The following is a 20,219-nucleotide window of genomic DNA, read 5'->3' as shown; positions in this document are numbered from 1 at the left end:
GGTATATCGTCATTGAGCCCTGTACTATAGGTGCCAAGTCTCAGCACCCATTTTTGTTCCTTCACCAACAGAAAATCACTCAGATTGGTCACATGTGTGGGAATAAATGGTTTCTCTAGAACCGTCCACTGGAAAGAAGTGGGTGAGTGATTTGAGTTGATGAAGTGGGTAGTGAGTTTGGTCGCCTGACGTTTACAGTTTATGGTACTCCTGTATTCAGACAGCCTCACCTTGATTTTATGAGTTATCATTCCCACGTACCTAAGTCCACAGGGACAGGTGATCAGATAAATAAGTTTATCACTATTACAGTTAGTGAATTTTGTTTGTCTCCAGGGCCTAGAAGTACCAATGTCAATTTCAGTGGTTTTGGAAGTCTGTGCACATGATTGACAGGTACCACATGGATGGTGGCCAGACACTGGAGGTAAATCCCACAGAGTACCTACTAGCCTGGTCGCTTCTTCACGTGGTCTGGTATGGACCAACCTGTCCCTTAAAGTAGGTCCTCTTTTAAAGGCAAACAGAGGCTGTTGAATAGATTGGGTCCCGAATTCAAAATCGGCCAACGTTTCTTCACAGCTTTTTTGATGTTGTTGGATAATGTTCCAAAAGTGTGTACAAACGTAAGCCTTTCCAAGGGTTCCTTAGGAGGGGATGGTTCCAATAGTGCTGCTCGGTTGTTGTTGCTTGCTCTTTTCATAGCACGGCGTATCAGGCGGGGAGGATATTTCCTTTCCACCAGCTGGTTGTTAAGAGCGGCAGAATGAGCTTTAAAGGCCAGACTTGTGGAGCAATTTCTTTGAACACGTAAAAATTGTCCAAATGGCAGATTATCCCGTAACGACTTAGGATGGTGACTGTCGTACATCAAAAGGGAGTTCCTAGACATGGGCTTTCTGTACAGTTCAGACTGTAAGCCGTTGGCAGTAGCCATGATCAGAAGATCAAGAAAAGCCAGACTGTTTCCACCAATCTCTATGGTAAAACGTAGGAAAGCATTCCTGCTATTCATCCATCCAAGGAAATCCTGGCAACTAGATCTTGAGCCCCGCCATATCACAAAAATATCATCGATATATCGTTTCCAGGTTTTTATCTGGCCAATGTAAGGGTTGGACTCATTCAGGATGTATTTCTGCTCGAAAGAATGAACATACAGATTTGCCAGGCTGAGGGCATAAACGCTCCCCATGCTGGTACCCGACACTTGCAAGTACGTATCCCCCTCGAACTTGAAAAAGTTATTTTTCATGGCCAGAGTGGCACAGGCCATAATAAAGTGGACCGGTGTAATGGTGTCCATCTCGTTGGTATCCAGCAGGGAATGGATGACTTCCAGGGTTTCGTCCTGCGGTATGGAGGTATAAAGGGCCTCCACGTCAAATGAGACCAAAAGGTCAGTTGTAGCATCAAAGTCCAGATCTGGCAGTAGACGCAGAACGTCGGTGGTGTCTTTCAAGTATGTGGGCATCTTCTGGACCATTGGACGTAGGAAATAATCTACGAATGTCGACAATGGTTCCAGAATCGAGCCAATGCCCGAAATGATCGGTCTTCCAGGCGGTGGGCGTTGTTGCTTATGCACCTTCGGTAAAATATAAAAATAAGGTGTCACCGGATGTTCTGTGTTCAGGAACAAAGCCTCGGACTCAGTCACCCAGCCCTCAGCTAGAGCCTCCTCAGGGCATCATCTCGCTCATTCTCCTAAAAAACTCCAACGAGATGGACACCATTACACCGGTCCACTTTATTATGGCCTGTGCCACTCTGGCCATGAAAAAGAACTTTTTCAAGTTCGAGGGGGATACGTACTTGCAAGTGTCGGGTACCAGCATGGGGAGCGTTTATGCCCCCAGCCTGGCAAATCTGTATGTTCATTCTTTCGAGCAGAAATACATCCTGAATGAGTCCAACCCTTACATCGGCCAGATAAAAACCTGGAAACGATATATCGATGATATATTGGTGATATGGCGGGGCTCAAGATCTAGTTGCCAGGATTTCCTTGGATGTATGAATAGCAGGAATGCTTTCCTACGTTTTACCATAGAGATTGGTGGAAACAGTCTGGCTTTTCTTGATCTTCTGATCATGGCTACTGCCAACGGCTTACAGTCTGAACTGTACAGAAAGCCCATGTCTAGGAACTCCCTTTTGATGTACGACAGTCACCATCCTAAGTCGTTACGGGATAATCTGCCATTTGGACAATTTTTACGTGTTCAAAGAAATTGCTCCACAAGCAGGGGCGGTGGGTGACATTTCAAAGTGGTGGGGCGCAAAGTGATTTGCATACAGCACCGTAGCGAGCGAGCGCTGCGAGCGAGCCTGAACCCCAAAAGGGGGGTTTGGGGGGATAACCCCCCCCAAGAAAATTTTGAAAAAAAAGAAGAAAAATCGTGCATTTTCAAGCACATTTGAGAAAGCAATTGTGAAAGTGCAGTTATTACATTAATAGATGGCATAACATAGGTAGTTGCTTATTCAGTATAACCACAGAGCTTCATACATTCCGTCCTATTACGCCTAGGTGCTGAATTTAGACTATAAGACTTTCATGAAAATCTCAGCTCTAAGAGTAGAAGAAGTTGCACAGCAGTTGGGAAACAGCCTTCACAAAGCATTAGAAAAATGAGAGGCAATTACTTGAAAGCAAACTGAAAGCAATGCATCAAGTAGTAACTTAAAGCAATGCATCCAGCAAAACAGTGCATGCAGTCAACCATACAAAAGTAAACTAAACCAGTTTTATGCCCTGTGCGTCTGAAGGGGAGACAGGCAAAAGGGGTCATAATGGGACATCTGGCACAGCCACTTTGTTATCGAGGTCACCCACCCAGCTCAAGACTGAGTTACAGGCTGATCTTAAATCTTTAAACAACCACAAGGGTCTCCAGCTAGTTGGTTCTTGGGCCAAAAGAGTCCTCAGCTCACTGGGAGTCTTTACATCGCCCCTGAGATGACATGACAATGTCCCTTAATCCGGAGCAACTGTGGGGACTGGTCTGGGTCTGGATATGACTTGGTACGAGCAGGATACAAAAAGTAATGGGTAGGTGGTAACCCACTTCAACCTAAGCGCACTGGTGTTGATACCACTAACAGGGCAGCTCTGGCTTTCTCAGGGTGGGTGTCAGCTGTGTGATGAAACCAGCATGTAAAGCAGTTACCTCAAACAAACTAAAACCAATGCACTCACCAAGACAAGGAGTTACATGAAATCAAATAGAAAACCACCATCAAGCCAGGTAGTCACCTAAAGGCAAATTGAAGTGACTGCACACTATGGGAAGTGCACTTCACCAGCCAGCCTATTACACTAAAGGAAAATAAAAGCAATGCTCCCAGTAAACAAGACAACATAAATTGAAAATGTTTCCCCGCAGGACCAACAGTCACAAAAAGTAAAGAAACAGAATGAAGTCAGAGGCACTCCAGGAATCCAGGTAGTCACACAAAATCATAACTGATTGAGCAAACTGTGTACTGAAAACTATTGCAAATAAGAAAATTATATCAGACCAAACTAGTCACAGGAAAACAAACGCATGCACCCAATGAGCTACCTTACCAGATGTACGTAAATAAATGGAACAAGCACTTATAACTCAAGGAACCCACGAGGGAACAAGGTCAGCAGCAACATTTACAAACAGACTTCGAAGTCAGCCCCAATCAAAAGCAAATGCAACTAAAACCTTCTCGAAAGTAATCAACAAGAACTCAAATTAAATTTGGAAATTCCTTTTTTGAAATGAAAGTAATCAGCCAACTGCAATAAATAAGGTAAATGCTGGTTTAGTAAACAATCATGATAAACGAAAGAGACATAACATAAAAATAGCAGTTAATCCAGGAATATCAGAGACATACACATGCATGTAACCACCTAAATAGAGCAACAGGCACCCAGAATGCCCAGAACCAGTAAGTAGCCCACGCTGAAGGAGAAGACCTTACTCCAAGTTAATGAGATCATGACTTCTAACACTGTTTATTGGCTAAGATGCACAACTCTGCTGACATCAGTATTCATTAATACAAGGCTGGCACGTTAACCATATTGTGAAGTGTAAGGCCTCATTTTTCTGTGAACGCAAGTGAACACTGTGCCTTACCACAAAAGTTGAAAAACCTCACTTTCTCATACACATCTTGCATTTGTAGTGTATGGATGTAGAGAATGGTGTTTTACCTTTATATGATTGGACACTGCTATTATATATCTCATCGCTACCAATAGGATGGCCACAAGGCTCTGTTCGCTAGCTGGCATGCACGTGTTGGTTGCTGTGATCTATATGTAAACAAGGAGGAGTAATTTGGATGACGACTGCAGAGTACTCCATGTGTGTTGAACTGAGTATGTTGCAGCAGAGGGTGGACGATGCATGTGGGAGAAATGGCGAGCCATGGGGGAGCGAAGTGTTGCTGAAAGCTCATTGGTGTTGGTTAGGAGATGAGCAGTGTGTTTGTGTCCTCTGCAGGGCCTGGGATGTGCTCGTATTGTGGTGCAGAGAGCAGTAGAAGGAGAAAAGTTGAGGATGGCTGGTAAAGGTTTGAATAGATGTACTGAGGCTGTGGAAGAGGCTGTTTTCCCCAAACCTTTTCTGCCAGTGAGGTGTCTGACCCGAGAGCTCCATCCGGACAGTTGGGCATTTGTAAAGTTATTGTCAGAAATGTCAGGCGCTTCTTACAATATTTGGCAGGTGCTTCAGTGCCTCTGGACCGTCAAATGCACCCCCCCCCCTCCGCTCCCCCAATAGACTCCGAGTACAGGTTTGGGGTCTTGTAAACAACTGTGCTGTGCCAAAGAAAAAAATAAGTTCCCATGCCAATTAATACACCTATTTAAACCAAATCCACTTGTGTGAATAAGAGTGGCTAAGAGAATGGCATTACCTCACACTGGAAGTTGTACACCTCTCGGGGATTCCAGCGCAGATGCGTTTCCACGTGGGGAGTGCTGGAGGGGAGCTCTGGATGAGCCGCTTAGTGCTAGGAAACTCTCTGGTGTTACTGCAGGCTCTAGAAAATTCCACTATTATATTTTGCCTAGAGCTTAAAAAATGCGATAATGGTCTACATCAAAGAGCCGCCGTGATGCCAATAGTCATGACTGGCACAACACAGATGCCAACGAATCTCCCTACAAGGCAAATGGCATGCTCAGCTGCCCCACAGCACCCACGCCAGTGCCCCATAGCTTGATGCTGCGGCCCCCACCCACCCCCAACGGGACAATCCATGCCACTGGAGTCAAGCTATCCTGGCTGATGAGGGCTGAAAGCCTGAAACCGGTCCTCGGAAGCTTGTTTCCAATCCAGGGAAGACCTGGCTTGGCAGTTCGGGCTGGACTGTTCCCAATGGGCACAGGGTCAAGACTGATTTGCATATGGCTGGGTCCAAACTGGAATGGCATGGTGAGCAGAAAAACAATGGGTCTTATTTATGAAGGCCTTGCGCCGCCGGTGCGTCACTTTTTCCCATGTTAAAAATGACGCACCGGCGGCGCAAGGCCTTCATAAATCTGCCCCAATGGATTTAGGCCCAGATCTCTGTACTGGGGTGAATGTTTGACATTGTCCTGCATTCTGTCCATCAATTGTTCTTTTTGCAGATGTGCACCCTGGACATCCCATGACCTAAGCATTCACAGTTCACTCCTCGATTCAAAACATATCCTCAAGATTTCAGGTTAGGCACAATATACCTTAATGGTCAGATTGGTTACACCCCTAGTTCATGCCCCAAACTTCAAGATAATAACCTGCTCCTTCTCAGAAGGACACTGCTAGATTCTGCAATGAACTACTTGAGGCAATTGTTAAAGACTGACTTTAATTTAAAAACAGTCAGTCTTGAGTCCAGGAAAAGGATGGGAGGCACTCAAAATGGTAGTCATTTATAAATGTTAGGTATTACATCATAGGGTACGTAAATCAATTAGAACACACCTTTTGACACAGAAGGAATATGAAATTAAAACTGAGCTTTAAAAAAAACACTTCAGGCGATGCAATACTATAGGTCACAACTGGCGCCGCAATTAAAGAATTCATGAAGGAAGCAGACAGGGGAGTTACATTCACGGCCAAATATGCAGTGGCAAAAGATATGGAGAGATCCAGTAAAATACTGCCCATGGTGATGACGAGGCCATGGGCTTCCTATGAAGTAATCATGCTGAATAGCGATTACTCCCAGCATCCTTTACAGATGACGAAATACACACTCCGGTGAAAGGGAATGAAATCAGGCAGGCACAGTCTCTGACAGCAAGGGATTTTATTAAGAACACATGGCTATTCCGGGCCCGCAACTTTTACTCCTAAATGAGAAACCTGTTTCGAAGGGACCTCTCCCACACCAGCGGCGTCACTAGCGTTGGTGTCACCCAGTGCCCTAACCCCTGGTGTCACCCCCTCACGATGTGCCCCATGGACCTCGTCCGAATCCACCAGAGTCTCGGAATACCACTTAAAAAAACAAGCAAATGGGAATACAGACTCTCTCTTGTTTGTTTTCCTTGATTTCTAAAGACAGATTAATGTGAATGATGGAAGATATGATCGAAGCCTGTACTATGATCGGAAGGGAGGAATGGGGGAATATGTTGTATTTGTATGTTTTATTTCAATAACTGCCTGCAAAATGTTGTCGACGTGATATATGAATGTTAATAAAGTTATTTTTTTAAATATGAGGCCCAGAGTGTTCAGGTGGTCGGTATGTCAGGATTCATTTTAGAGGCTGAAGGATGGTATCTATCTGCTCACACATTGTACATTTCTACCCCAGCGTATGTGCTTCACTCTCTGGGTGACTCTCCGATGGCCTGAGTGATGTCCTTGCACAACACAACCAAAGTCAAGAACATCTTACATAAACCACAAAGAGAAAGCATGACTACTGTATGCCCTTTTGAGCACTATCCCGCGTTCCAGTTCGGAAAACCTTTCCCCCTGGCAACAGACCACCAGGTTCTGCTTGCAGTCTACGGCAATCTCAATATGAAAGGGCAATCTCTGAGAGATGGGGCGTATTGTTGGTGGACTGGGGAACTAGTTTAAAAATACTCATATACCTGGGAAAGAGTACAGTATTGCAGAGTACATGCCATACATCCATTGCCAAAAACAGTAACTTGTCTCATAACAGCTGGTGGACAGGTGTGTTTCCTAAAGCTAGACCTCATGATGACTGACAATGTCAGAAAAACATGCCTTACCATACTGAGCACATTTAAACCCCCACACCTTGAACCACTGTAGACGTCCGAGCCAGCTGAGATAGTATGGAAATGCTTTGCACACAGGCAGTATATACTGGCCATTATGGAGGACTATCACTGACAGCGAGAGCTCTGCTCTCTAAATTGAATGAAGCATTTGTTATATTGGGGAACTCAGACACCTTAAAGCTGGCAATGATCTCACATTCACAACAGCAACTTTGCTCAAGTTCTCAAGTAATTGAAAGATAGATAATGTGACTGTGAGCGCAGACGCATGGTATAGTAAAGCGATCCAAAACTGCAATTTAGAGAGTGAGAGAAAGAGCAGTCTAAACGTCCATTCATCTATTTCAAATGGCAAAAGAGTTATATAATTTAAAACCAGGCTATAAAGCATGGTATTCCAGGGCTGAATATTTATTCCATGAACTGGCATACGTTTCCAGTGACTGTACCGCTTCTTCACTTATAGAACGATTCATCTTCCGCTGAAGAGCTCCCGCAGAAAAGAAAATGTCAACAGTTTTCAGAGTTTGATTTCCAGATTTAACTCTAGTCCAGGGCCAGATTTCACCCTGAGGTGCATTCCAGTGGCGTCACTAGGTGGTGCGATTTATGCATAATTAGTTTGACGCATAATCTATAATCTGAATATTATACAACCCAGTTTTTACATTTCTAGCTCAAACGGTTCAGAACATGTGAAAAATGCAACAAGTGTTGCTGCGCGCTGAAAGACACTTTATACAACGGGACTGGTCACCTTTCTGTTGCTTATTACCATATCTGGGTGTTAAACTGGTATTGAGGTGCGACCAATTCCCAGTGTTACCAAGTTAAAAAAAGCTTAAATAAGTGATTGTTTTTAAAAACGTGCCGCATCATGTCGCATAATTATTCTTTTTACCACATAATTTGCTCAAACCGGCTGCACAATTTGGCCGTCTCCTGGCGCATAATTCCTGTCATAAGCAGTATTTATTAAGTTATGCTACACCATCACTGAGGGAGCACAGTGTCCTGTTATCTCAGTGCCGGGTCCCTGACAGCCCACTCTCACACCTCAGCACCCCGGCATGCCGCCTCCTCAGATTCCAGGCATGAGTGAGTCGGTTGTTTCCCATCACACTGGTGTCCTCCCCCCGTGACCCTAGATTCCAGGAGTCCCGGCAGTGCCTGGCAGAGACGCTGATGCGGCAAGTAGTGGGAGCAGAGGCCGTGTCACGTCACGTGACCCACTGTAGATTCAGACAGTGAGCTGCTGCAGGTGGGGAGAAGGGGGGGTGAAGGGGGGGCGGGGGGGGCAGGGGGAAGAGCGTAGTATCGGATGAGGTACGTGTCTGGTTGTGGCTGCCTGTGTACCCCCCAGCCACTAAACCGGCCCCCTGTCGGAAAACCAGCCCCCGCTCCCCACCCCATCCAGCCTACCGAGACTTACATGTACTTCTCAGCAGTCATTGCAAGCCCCTCGGAACTCGGTGTGCTCATTAGCGTGTCGGGCTGGCTGGCAAGTCTTCCAGCAGCAATCTCTGTCAGACGCTCCGGCCGAATCCAATAGCGCTTCAGTGTGGGAATTTTCCGGCCACCCCCACGCGCGGCATCCAATGATGGATGCTGCATGGTGGAACAGCCAATCCTGGCCCTGCATGGAGCGCCAGGATTGGCTAGGGGGGCCCATTTGCTGCTCGCCCTGTCGCCCTTAGTAAACCCGGGCAGTGGCAGGCGAACAACTACCCCTGGGTCCCGCTGGGGAACTTACAGTGCGCATGCTTGGGAAAGTTGAAAACTTTCTCAAGCATGCGTACTGTAAGTTCCCCAGCAGGACTGCGCACTACGGTCTGCTGCAGCCTGAGTGTGTGGACTGTCACTCAAGCTGCAGCAGGCCATCCCCCCAATTCCCGGCGGCTGATTGGTTGCTGGGTGCAATGTATTTTATTCAGATAGATGCGGCCGGCGGCCGCGATGCGGGTCCGTGTGCCTGGGGGGGCTACGCCCGTACGCCCCAATGGACGCACCGCTGCTGTCCACAAGTCTGGCCTTTAAAGCTCATTCTGCCGCTCTTAACAACCAGCTGGTGGAAAGGAAATATCCTCCCCGCCTGATACGCCGTGCTATGAAAAGAGCAAGCAACAACAACCGAGCAGCACTATTGGAACCGTCCCCTCCTAAGGAACCCTTGGAAAGGCTTACGTTTGTACACACTTTTGGAACATTATCCAACAACATCAAAAAAGCTGTGAAGAACCGTTGGCCGATTTTGAATTCGGGACCCCAATCTATTCAACAGCCTCTGTTTGCCTTTAAAAGAGGACCTAATTTAAGGGACAGGTTGGTCCATACCAGACCACGTGAAGAAGCGACCAGGCTAGTAGGTACTCTGTGGGATTTGCCTCCCTTGTCTGGCCACCATCCATGTGGTACCTGTCAATCATGTGCACAGACTTCCAAAACCACTGAAATTGACATTGGTACTTCTAGGCCCTGGAGACAAACAAAATTCACTAACTGTAATAGTGATAAACTTATTTATCTGATCACCTGTCCCTGCGGACTTAGGTCCGTGGGAATGACAACTCGTAAAATCAAGGTGAGGCTGTCTGAACACAGGAGTACCATAAACTGTAAACGTCAGGCGACCAAACTCACTACCCACTTTATCAACTCAAATCACTCACCCACTTCTTTCCAGTGGACGGTTCTAGAGAAACCATTTATTCCCACACATGTGACCAATCTAAGTGATTTTCTGTTGGTGAAGGAACAAAAATGGGTGCTGAGACTTGGCACCTATAGTACAGGGCTCAATGACGATATACTTTGGTCCTCTCTATGAGTTTAGTACTCTGCCAATAGATGCCATGTCTTTCCTTAATTTAATGTTCTGTTCACATGCCCGACGTTTTGTCATCAATATCATCACACTATATATATTTACTGTAGGGTCACCGACCGTGGGACTATTTTGGTTCCTGCCTTATAAACTTAGGCTGTATAACATTAGACATCCACAGTATGAGAGGGGTGCCAAACACTGCAGAGTGCATTCTGATTCGTCCTGATACTCTGCCGGTACTTTGCCGATATTTGTTTACCAACTTCACTATGACTACCAGGCACCGCGTTATTGGTTCCTGCCTTATAAACTTAGGCTGTACAACATTAGACATCCACAGTATGAAAGGGGTGCCAAATACTGCAGAGTGCATTATGATTCGTCCTGATACTCTGCCGGTACTTTGCCAATATTTGTTTACCAACTTCACTATGACTACCAGGCACCGCGTTTGTGACTGGTCGCTGTATCGAGTGTTGAACTTATTACAGCACCCGTTACTCGGCCAGCGGAGTTTCGCCCTATCGCGTAGCTTGGTAAACGATCACGTGGGATATTCGGCCTATCGTAGGCAGTCTAATTTAAACCCTTTCCCGATGAGCCAGCGCCACCTCCCCAGACGGCACAGATGCCGGGTTGAAGTACCGGCGGAGAGGTAGGGTTGTTTTCTGGCTATCTCTGGCTATTTGTGCACACCATTCTTAAGCGGGAGAGTGCCTTAGGCACATTATTGAATGTTCTGAGTGAGTTAACGAGGGGTCTATACTTTTTATAACATCTATGCAAGATCGTTTGAGGCACCATGACATCGCTCTTTGGAGTGGTACTACGATGTCCGGTTTTTTCAGGCTCACTACTGGAGAGATTGGATGACCGTTAAGTACTGCAAAAAGCAGCACATCACCGCGCTGCCTAGCGGGTTGAGCCCTTACAAACGCTGAGGGTCACGTGATTATAAAGAACAGACCTCAGCCATAGACAAACTGCTGATTTCACCCTGGCAGTTTATTTTTCATGCAACGTAGCGGTAGAACCCTCGCAGGAGTTTTACCTTATCAATAGACATTTTGTACTTAATGATTAGAGGGTAGTGACATTCACCATCTTCTAATTGGAGTTTATGAGATTGAGCTTTATTCATGCTGTGCTGTAATACCTTTTTGGTGAGTGATCCTTATTGTATTCATTCACCTCAACAGAGCGGTGCTTCACTTTTGTCCTGAGCCGCAGCCAGGTGGGGTGAGGTCTGCACATCTTACACATCGGGTAAGATGTACTATATGTAATTTGAAAATCTTCAAGTACTGTGTAAATTAGGAGACACTAGTACATACAGTGCAACTGGCTTTAGTAGTTCACAAGCCTTATTGATGATGAAGTTTACTCATTACAATATAAACAAGGATGTTTGGAGATAGGTTGTGTATGATATACTCATGCTATGTTTTTGACTCTTTTAGTAAGGAACCGAATCTGTAAGAAGATACGGAAGAGTACACCTAGGAGGTCCAGGTGACTTTTATACCAGTATCTGATTTGTTTCACTTTCTTAGAACACTGTTTCTTTTTATCCTATTCACTTCTTGGTTTTGTGTGCAGTAGCAGTAGTCGTTCTTGACAAGGTCCTGAAGAAAGCAAGGCCACATGGCCGTTATTTGCTGAAACATGTTGACCACGTTCCACTACTAGACAGTTCATAAATTTCCTCTGTCTGTGCTATTTTTAATAATTGGCATTGGAAGCTATATCCGATTAAAATAGTTTTCTGCTTCCTAAACCAATTTTAACTACACCTTTTCTTCTTTTTTTGCTATCACAGCTTTTTTGCACTGCACCTTAGTTAGTTACCCCATGAGCCACTCCACTCATTTATATACAACCAATCACTTCTGACGAAAAAGTGACCCCACACTGCCCACAGGAGGGACCCTTTATTATCCATTAGGCCCTTCTCTGTTTGTCATCAGGCAGTTGTTTGTAGTGTGGGTCCCTGGAACCCCAAATGATGAAGGGCGGTTCCGATTGGTGACTGATGGGTGTTCAAGACCAATACACTTGTCTGGCTTATTCTTATTATTTTGGGAAGTGTTGGAATTTGGCTAGTGGTATTAATTCTCAGTCGTTATCCAAACATCCCTTGTTACTACTTTGACCCTCTGATACTTTTACAATGAAACAGCATCTGACTATATTAGTACGACAAGTGTTCAAGTAGCTCCAGCGATTTCAAATAATCCTGATGCAATACCAACCATTGACAGAACTGCCTTGGGCTATTTCATTAACTTTGATACGTTTTCTGAGGATCCCAGCAAACCTGAAATGACACCAGCAAATAAAACTTTTAAAGAATAAGCAACAGAACTTTTCATCAACTGGAAAAGACTTATCTGGTTTCACCATGGATTGAACTTTGGATTGTGCTAGGCGTACTTTTTCTCCTACTTTGGCTGATTCTTGTACTAAGTTTAGGAATGCTGATCAAAAGAAGATATAGTAAAATGGACACAGCAATAAGAACATCAACTTACTCCTCAAGCCACACAAATCATCTCATAGTGAACAAAAAGACTTGACATCAGTGAACATCACAGCCGTTCCTATACCTGGTGGTAAAGCTTGGGACAGAACCGATTATGACATCTTTGATCCTGCAGAGCTGTTGAAAATTCTACACCAATTCAAGATTTCCTTGAGTGACTTTGTTTCACCCAGCACATTTTCTGATGATTGGGACTTTGAGACTGTTAATAATATGATGTCAGACTTATATATGTCTGCAAAATTTACAAAACATGACTACTTAGAAGGTTCATCAGATTATGAAAAAATGTACTGTAATAATCACTATGGTCATCATTATTTGCACAAATCTGCAAACCCTAGAAATGTTTATACTCAATGGGAACATTGTCCAACTCTACCAAAGGGTAGCTCAAAAACATGTTATGAAAAATGTCCATACTTCTCAGGTTTTAATGTCTCAAATCTGGAAACATTTTACTTTAAAAATGTTAATAAGACAGGAATGAAATGTATGTTGACTAATACTAAGCAAATTTATTCTGCGGCCTTTTATGCTCAGCTGTCCACATTAGATTTTGACTTTTGGAGCGACAACACTGAAACAAAAACTGTCTGGGGCACAAAAGACTGGCAGGTGCAGGGAATAGAAGCTTTATTTCGAGCCTGCATTATCCCTGAACAAATAATGTTTTTGAATGACACTTTTCAACAGACATCCTGTCCTGGCCTAGCCAAGATAAAGAATTTAACCAAACCATCCATACCAACACCTACACCTGATAGTAAAAACACTACAGAAGGAGGGGTCGACGTAAAAACAATTTTTCTTAAAAACAGAACTGATCCTGATAGTAAAAAATAGTTAAACTGGCCCACAGACAAAAACAACTGTCAAGATAGATTCCTGAATAAGACACAAGGGTTTAAATTCACTGGACTAGATCCAAGATATGTCTAGAGACAACATCCAGGGATAATAACAACATACAGTGTAGGAAAACTGTGCCTTGAGTGGCTACAAAAGTCCACACTAACAGAGGTAAAACAACATTTATCTTTACTTAAAGATGGCGTTGATTTGAGGAACTTCTTACAAGGGCCTCCCAAACCGCGTCATAAACGTTTTATATACGCTGGTATATATGCCATTTATAATGAAGCTTGGAAAGCAACACAAGCAGAGACTGCAGAACGAATACGAGAAATTGATTGTATTAATTTAGAGAAAGCTCTCTCTGTAGTTGACAATGGGTTAACGACTCTGTCATTCAGAATTTATTCTTTGGACAGCATAGTATCCTCTGCCATAGACATAATGGAACAGGACTTGCTCATGCTACAGCATGGTCAGTCACAATTGCGTTCTATAATGCTTTTAGTCTGGACGTTACAGAATCTTGGTTCTGGATATGTGCCATGGCGTTTAATCAACACCACGTCATTGTTTTCTGTATTTAACCTTACAGATAAACAAATCAGTTTGGCACAAAGAAGAGCAGACTATACGGTGCTGAGCATTGAAAAACTGGAGAGATTACCATTAACTGTTTCGGAAAAACCTGAAACAGAATGGCTAATACATGGAACAATCACTCTGCCTGTCACAATTTTTCATTTTCAGTATTGCTTGAAACATATACCAGCTGGGGTATATGAAAGGTTGGGTAAAGAATACATCAATTCAACCTGGGATTTACCATATACACACAGATGTTGGAGTGGGGGAAAAGAAGTATTTCTTAGTGGTACAAACTGCAAAAGCACACTAAGCGGTACACTTTTATGTCAGGGTATTAACTTACACGGAGCCTGTGATGGTTATTCGACCAACTTATCCTGCCACTTGCAAGGTTCTTCAGCTGCAGTGACAGATCCAATTTTTAGGCAGCTTTCTAATGGAAGCTATATTATGTTGAATGATCACAGCTGCTGTGGCATGTTGCCCGTAACTGTGTTGGCCAGGGTCACTTGTCGTATGCAAGTATTGTTTCCCAAAATCAAGACAGATGGGGAGTCGTCGTTATGGCCTTCACTGAACATCTCTTCTATACGAATTGATACTTTAAGCAGAATGAAAGCCATTCTTTTACAAAAAACTGTGCCACTGACCTCGTCCAAAGAGACGTATGAACTACAAGTTGCAAGGTCCTCTGCAGAGATACATGCCCTTTTAGACACAAACTGCCCCATACATTTCGTAGAAATGTTAGTTCGTATCTTAAGCATGTCTGATACCAGTGGTATTGTACATGTATTTAAGACAGTTTTTTCAGGACTGTTAGCACCCTTTGAAGCAGTCCTCGGCATATTTCCAAACTTTGTGCACTCTGTGTTCGGCAGCCTGCCTCTCATTTTGTGACTCGAAGCTGGAATACTATTGTTGTTCCTTCTGCTCTGATATGGAAGTTCAGTCACCAGCGACACCGAGATTACCTTAGAGAACACTCTCCTGGCAATGAAGTGTCGTGAGCGCATGATACAGATTCTGGGCTTGACTCGTTTAAGAGATCAGAAAACCACGTGGTTTCTATCATTCCGACCAATCTGGCAAGATTGCATCTTACCTGTTCTGCGATGCCTGCTATGTGGAGAAGAATGCGTGTTGGACATCTGTCTGACACTCCTGCCAACGGATGTTGATACTTTGCTTGGTTCGGTAACGGCCCAAGCATTGTGTTGTCCCCAGCGGCCACCAATCCTGATGACTGCATTCATTGAGGTCTCACAGACGCAAACTGCTGACGGTGAGATAGGTGGATCGACAGGCACACAGGTACCATCTCCATCTCCTTCGAACATTGCTAATGCGGCTAACGCTGATGCCGATGCTTCACATTTTTGTGCAATCGGTCTACTTAACCCCTTCCCTGCTGCCGTCGCCCATCGCGAGCACTACCTCGCTGGTACTGCGAAGGTCCAACGGCCGATGTGACCCCACCCATTTCGCGGACCCGCCGCACTGCCGCGAAATTGCAGCTGCGGCTAAGGGGTAAACGAAGTGGTCCAACTTTCACCTACTGTGGTAGACGAATTCTTTACCAGCTTAGAAGATTTGATGTTTTCTCCAAACAATGAGACTGACTTTTGAAATCAGCACACATTGTTCTATAGAATCTGTATTTAACCTTCACTTTTCTAAACAAAACTTCTAACTTTAGAACTCTTTTTTTTCTACGATTTGACTTTTTCCAAAAATTAAAAAAAAAATTCTGGGGCCACAAATTAATCTGCTTAAAGTAGAACTATTCATAGAGAACAATAATTCTTTGAATACTTCCAAGAGACAATATTTAAACTTGACCACAACAAAAACTATTTATATATTATGTCATGGAATGGTCTTGACTTTTTCTTCTGTATTTAAGAGCCATTTCATAAATGTACTTTCATGGTACATTCGGATAGCATTTCCAATGTCATACTATGCTTTGAATGAAAACAATGCTTTTATAATGCGCAAATGCTCATTTTCATGTACAACCGTTTGTTTAGAATTTAGTAATGTCGAACATAATAAAGTGGAGTGGGTGTTGTATGGCGTTTTAGGATCCGAGCGAAATTTCCAGATTCATGCCCTTATATATGTACAATTCACATTGCCCTAATATAGGCATAGAAATCATACCCATATTTAGATATAGCCCATGCAGTCCAAATACAGGCATGGCTACTTCCATCCGTACCAAAAAGACAGAACGATTTCTTGGAAAATCAGCCTAAAGCAGTCAGGGACATCCCCTTGCTTGAATATTGATTTGTCCAAGAACTCATGGAGTTTTCAAAGAATTACAATTCCCTTGGGGTTCTTTTCTGACGTTCTTATGCCCGACAAACTAGGCACCTTCAAGGTATAAATATGCCTTCACTTGCTCTAGCAAAGACACCGTGGTACGGAGCAGCTTGACTATCTTCTTGCCCGACACAGCTCGCTACAGCAAGTGCCGAAGGAAGCCAACCCTCCAGCTGACTCACTGATCGAGAAGTTGTCCTTTCTCTCGCCGAGAACCCCGCTCCAGTGTTTCCAAGATCTCCTTGGGGGGTGTTGGGAAATCGAGTCCGAGACAAGAGATACCAGACCTCCTTCATTCTAAACTAAGGTATGGAGCTGATTAGACCCTAAGAGAAATCTTGGATAGATTCTTGGCAAAGAAACTAAACCTATGCTACACCACACTTACTTCTTCCCTCATACTAGACTTAGGTTAGGTACATTGGGGTAGGCGTATTTTAGAAGCACCAGTTGAGTACTTTTAGCCATTGTTATTTGTTCTTGGGGAAACAAAGTTGTCATGTGTATGCGGTTGTCAGAAACTAATCCCTTCTTGTTTATTCGAGAAAGTTTCTAGTGACCTCTAAGCTAGCTGGCACTCACAATTAAGTTTAATATATTCGATAGAGACCTAGTCGACCTCAGTCCTACGTCAAATCTATAGGATGTATTATTCCAATGCGCAGAGCCTATTGTGAATATAGGAACTACACTACAATCCTTTCGACAACAGACCTAAAATAGCACCCGTTGCCTGATTTGTAAGGGTTTTTTGCTTTTCTAACTTTAATTCGGTGGCATGAAAATCATGTTTATGATTGTAAAGTCACATTCTTGACCAATGGCAGACAGTTATCCTCACAATTTGTGATTTGCAAATACAGACATTCCAAGCGGTTTCATGAATTATCTATATCAAGAAATATCATGAAACTCCTCAGTAGATCCACCATGTCCTGGTCAACACTCAAAAGGTTGTAGGCTTGTGAGTATTCAGTTCGCAGACGGTCACCCAACCTGGAAACCCAGACAGGTTTATTTCTGTTTAGTGGGAGAAGAAATACCAATCCAAGGAGCCAAATTTCATGATGTTTTGGAGGAATGATTAAAGAGAAATAGTATTCCCATTGGAAACATACAATTTCAGTGAAGAAGCAAGAAATACAATTCAGTACACATATGTTTTTTCAACTTTTCCATACAAACATTTTCACCATTCACAGATTCAGTTCCATATACAGAAATAATTATGAATTTGAGAATTAATGGAAATGCTTGACTGGCATAGAATTCCTTGACTAATTCTTTGAGAATTCCAAATAGTCATTCATTTGGCCAAATATATAAATAATTCACGGAATTGGGGACGTCCGAGGCAGGGCCACATTTTTTTTCTAAAAAAGACATATATACAAAATTGTTTTTAAATTGTAGAATTGTGACTGACATCCTCGTGGTGAGACTCAGTGACAGAGCTAACATATTTCTGTTAACACTTTGCCTCTCCTGTCTGGTAGATACTGGAATGTAAGTGTGTCCCCAGCATCCTCTTGTGATGTCATATGTCATACTTTCCTCTCACAATCCCGCAGGTCGCATGTACACAAATGTGTTCCCACTTGGCTTTCAAGTGACTGTCAAATGACTGTAAAGTGTGAGAAGTGTGTGAGGCTGGCAGACGTCAGTGGACTAGAATTTGATGTGAGGTACAGCATCAGGTCTCACCTCAGTTTCTGGTCCAAGGCTCGTTGTCTGCCTGTGAATGCTCCTGCTGCAGGCTACTGTGTGGTCAGGCAGGCAAGAATCATGCAGTGAAACGGAACCAGTATGACACAGCATCGGGTTTCTGTTTCACTGGTAATCACCACAGAAAATATGTAGAGCTAAGTGGAGGAAATTGAGAAAATAGACACAGTGGATGAGAAGTGGGTGAGGAAGAATGTGTCTGGGAGGGACCTGGAACCAATTTGGAGACTGGAACTCATTGGATTGTAAAAAAAAGGCGGGAAAGGAAGCTGCATAACAACAAGAAAAATAAAGAAAAAACACCATTCTTTGATTGCAGATTTTTTTTTACTTTTTTTGACTTTTATTATACTATTTTACTTTTTTTAAAGTAAGAGTACTTACCTGCAACACTTCATCAGAAAAACACCCTACATACCCCTACTGACACACATATTCCCATGAATTCCTGATCGACTTTTGCTCACATATGATTTTGGAAGCTTTTTGGAACGTTGTTAGTTGGGAAACAAGAATGTAACATAACTGGCTTAACTTTATCAAATACAATGTATGAACTGATTACAACTACTCCAAGGGCCAGATGTACATATACTTCCATTTGCGATTACCTAATAGCAAATTTTTGTGATGCGCTATAAGGAAATTGCAAACTGCTATGTACAACAGTGTGTTTTACACTGTTTGTGAGTCACAGTGGGATGCAAATTGGCCTACCTCATTAATATTCATGAGTTAGGTCTCCATTTGCAACTCATTGGGAATCACTAAAATCAATGGGATGGTGGCCTGCTGAGGTCAGCAGACCACCATTTCTGTGAATGCTCTTAAACAAAGCAACTTTTTGGGGGGGAAATGCAGCCCATTTTCCTCAAAGGAAAATGGGATGCGTTTAAAACAATAATGAAATGTTTTCTTTTAATTTTTTAAGAATAGCCAGTGGTTCCTGAGAAGGGTTCGGTTTGTGAATTGGGCCATATGCAACCTTAAAAAATCTATGTAAATCTGGCCCCAAGTTCTTTGCCAAGGTATTATGAATATTTTAAAAAGCTAGTGGGGAGAAAATTCAATTTTCATCATGCTGGATAGATTAATCTAAAAATAATTAAAAGCTACAGCTTTGTGGTTACAACAAAATTTCAAAGCAATGCCCATAGAAAAGAAAAGGAACGGATGTTTATAGCAGCCCAAAGTATGGGTCTGATTCGAGTTTGACGGACTGGCACTGATATCCCATCCACCTTTTTAAAAGTGCACTGTATTCTAATGCACTTATAGTAAGGTTGCATGTTTGTGAAGAAGTACCCCTAGTGCAGGAGATAATTCACAAAGTACTGCTTTGCAGAATGCTGCAAAGAGAACTAGGCTGGTTTGATCAGATGATGATGAAGTAACAGAACTGGAGCTTCATAAGGGAAATTTAATACAGGGATCTCAGTGGATGAAGGTGGTACAACACATTAAAGACAAGCTAGATTTTCTTAATAGTACACATTCCACAAGTACTGCTGATCTGTTTGATCTTATGGTTCTCCCACTAATGAGGCCCTTCCATTACATAAAGCATCATGAGAAACTACATCGCATGGATGGAAAGTGAGAGATAAAACAAGTTTCCCATGTTTTCTGGCCATGAAATATATAATAATACATTTTTGGCCATATTTATCACCCAGTTTGAGTTGCTCTTGTGCAATGCAACGTTGTGCAAGAATGACGCAAACCTTAAGTCAGATTTTTGAAGGCACGCTAAGCCACTTTATGTGGCTTTCTGTGGCTCCAAAAATCTGGATTAACTCAACGCAGAGCAAATCACTGCGTTGCATTACTCTGCCCTGGGTAGGAGTTCCATGTGTGTTTCCATGCAACTCCCATGGTCTTTGGTGTATTCACAGATTTACAAGACCGTGTAAACCTGGGAATGTGCCAAAAAGATACGCCTCCACAGGAGATGCATAACAAAGAGAAATATCTGTATTTCTCCCTGTTTCTTCCTCTTTCTATATGTGCTGCATTCTGCAGCACACCTAGAAGAGGAAACAGCCTCTCAGGATTATTTTTGAGAAGAAAGGAGTCCCTTCCTGCACAAAAACAATTCTGCATGC

This window comes from Lissotriton helveticus, chromosome 2_1 (genome assembly GCF_964261635.1).
Source record: "Lissotriton helveticus chromosome 2_1, aLisHel1.1, whole genome shotgun sequence".
Lineage (NCBI taxonomy): Eukaryota > Metazoa > Chordata > Amphibia > Caudata > Salamandridae > Lissotriton > Lissotriton helveticus.
This window is presented reverse-complemented; position numbering follows the sequence as displayed.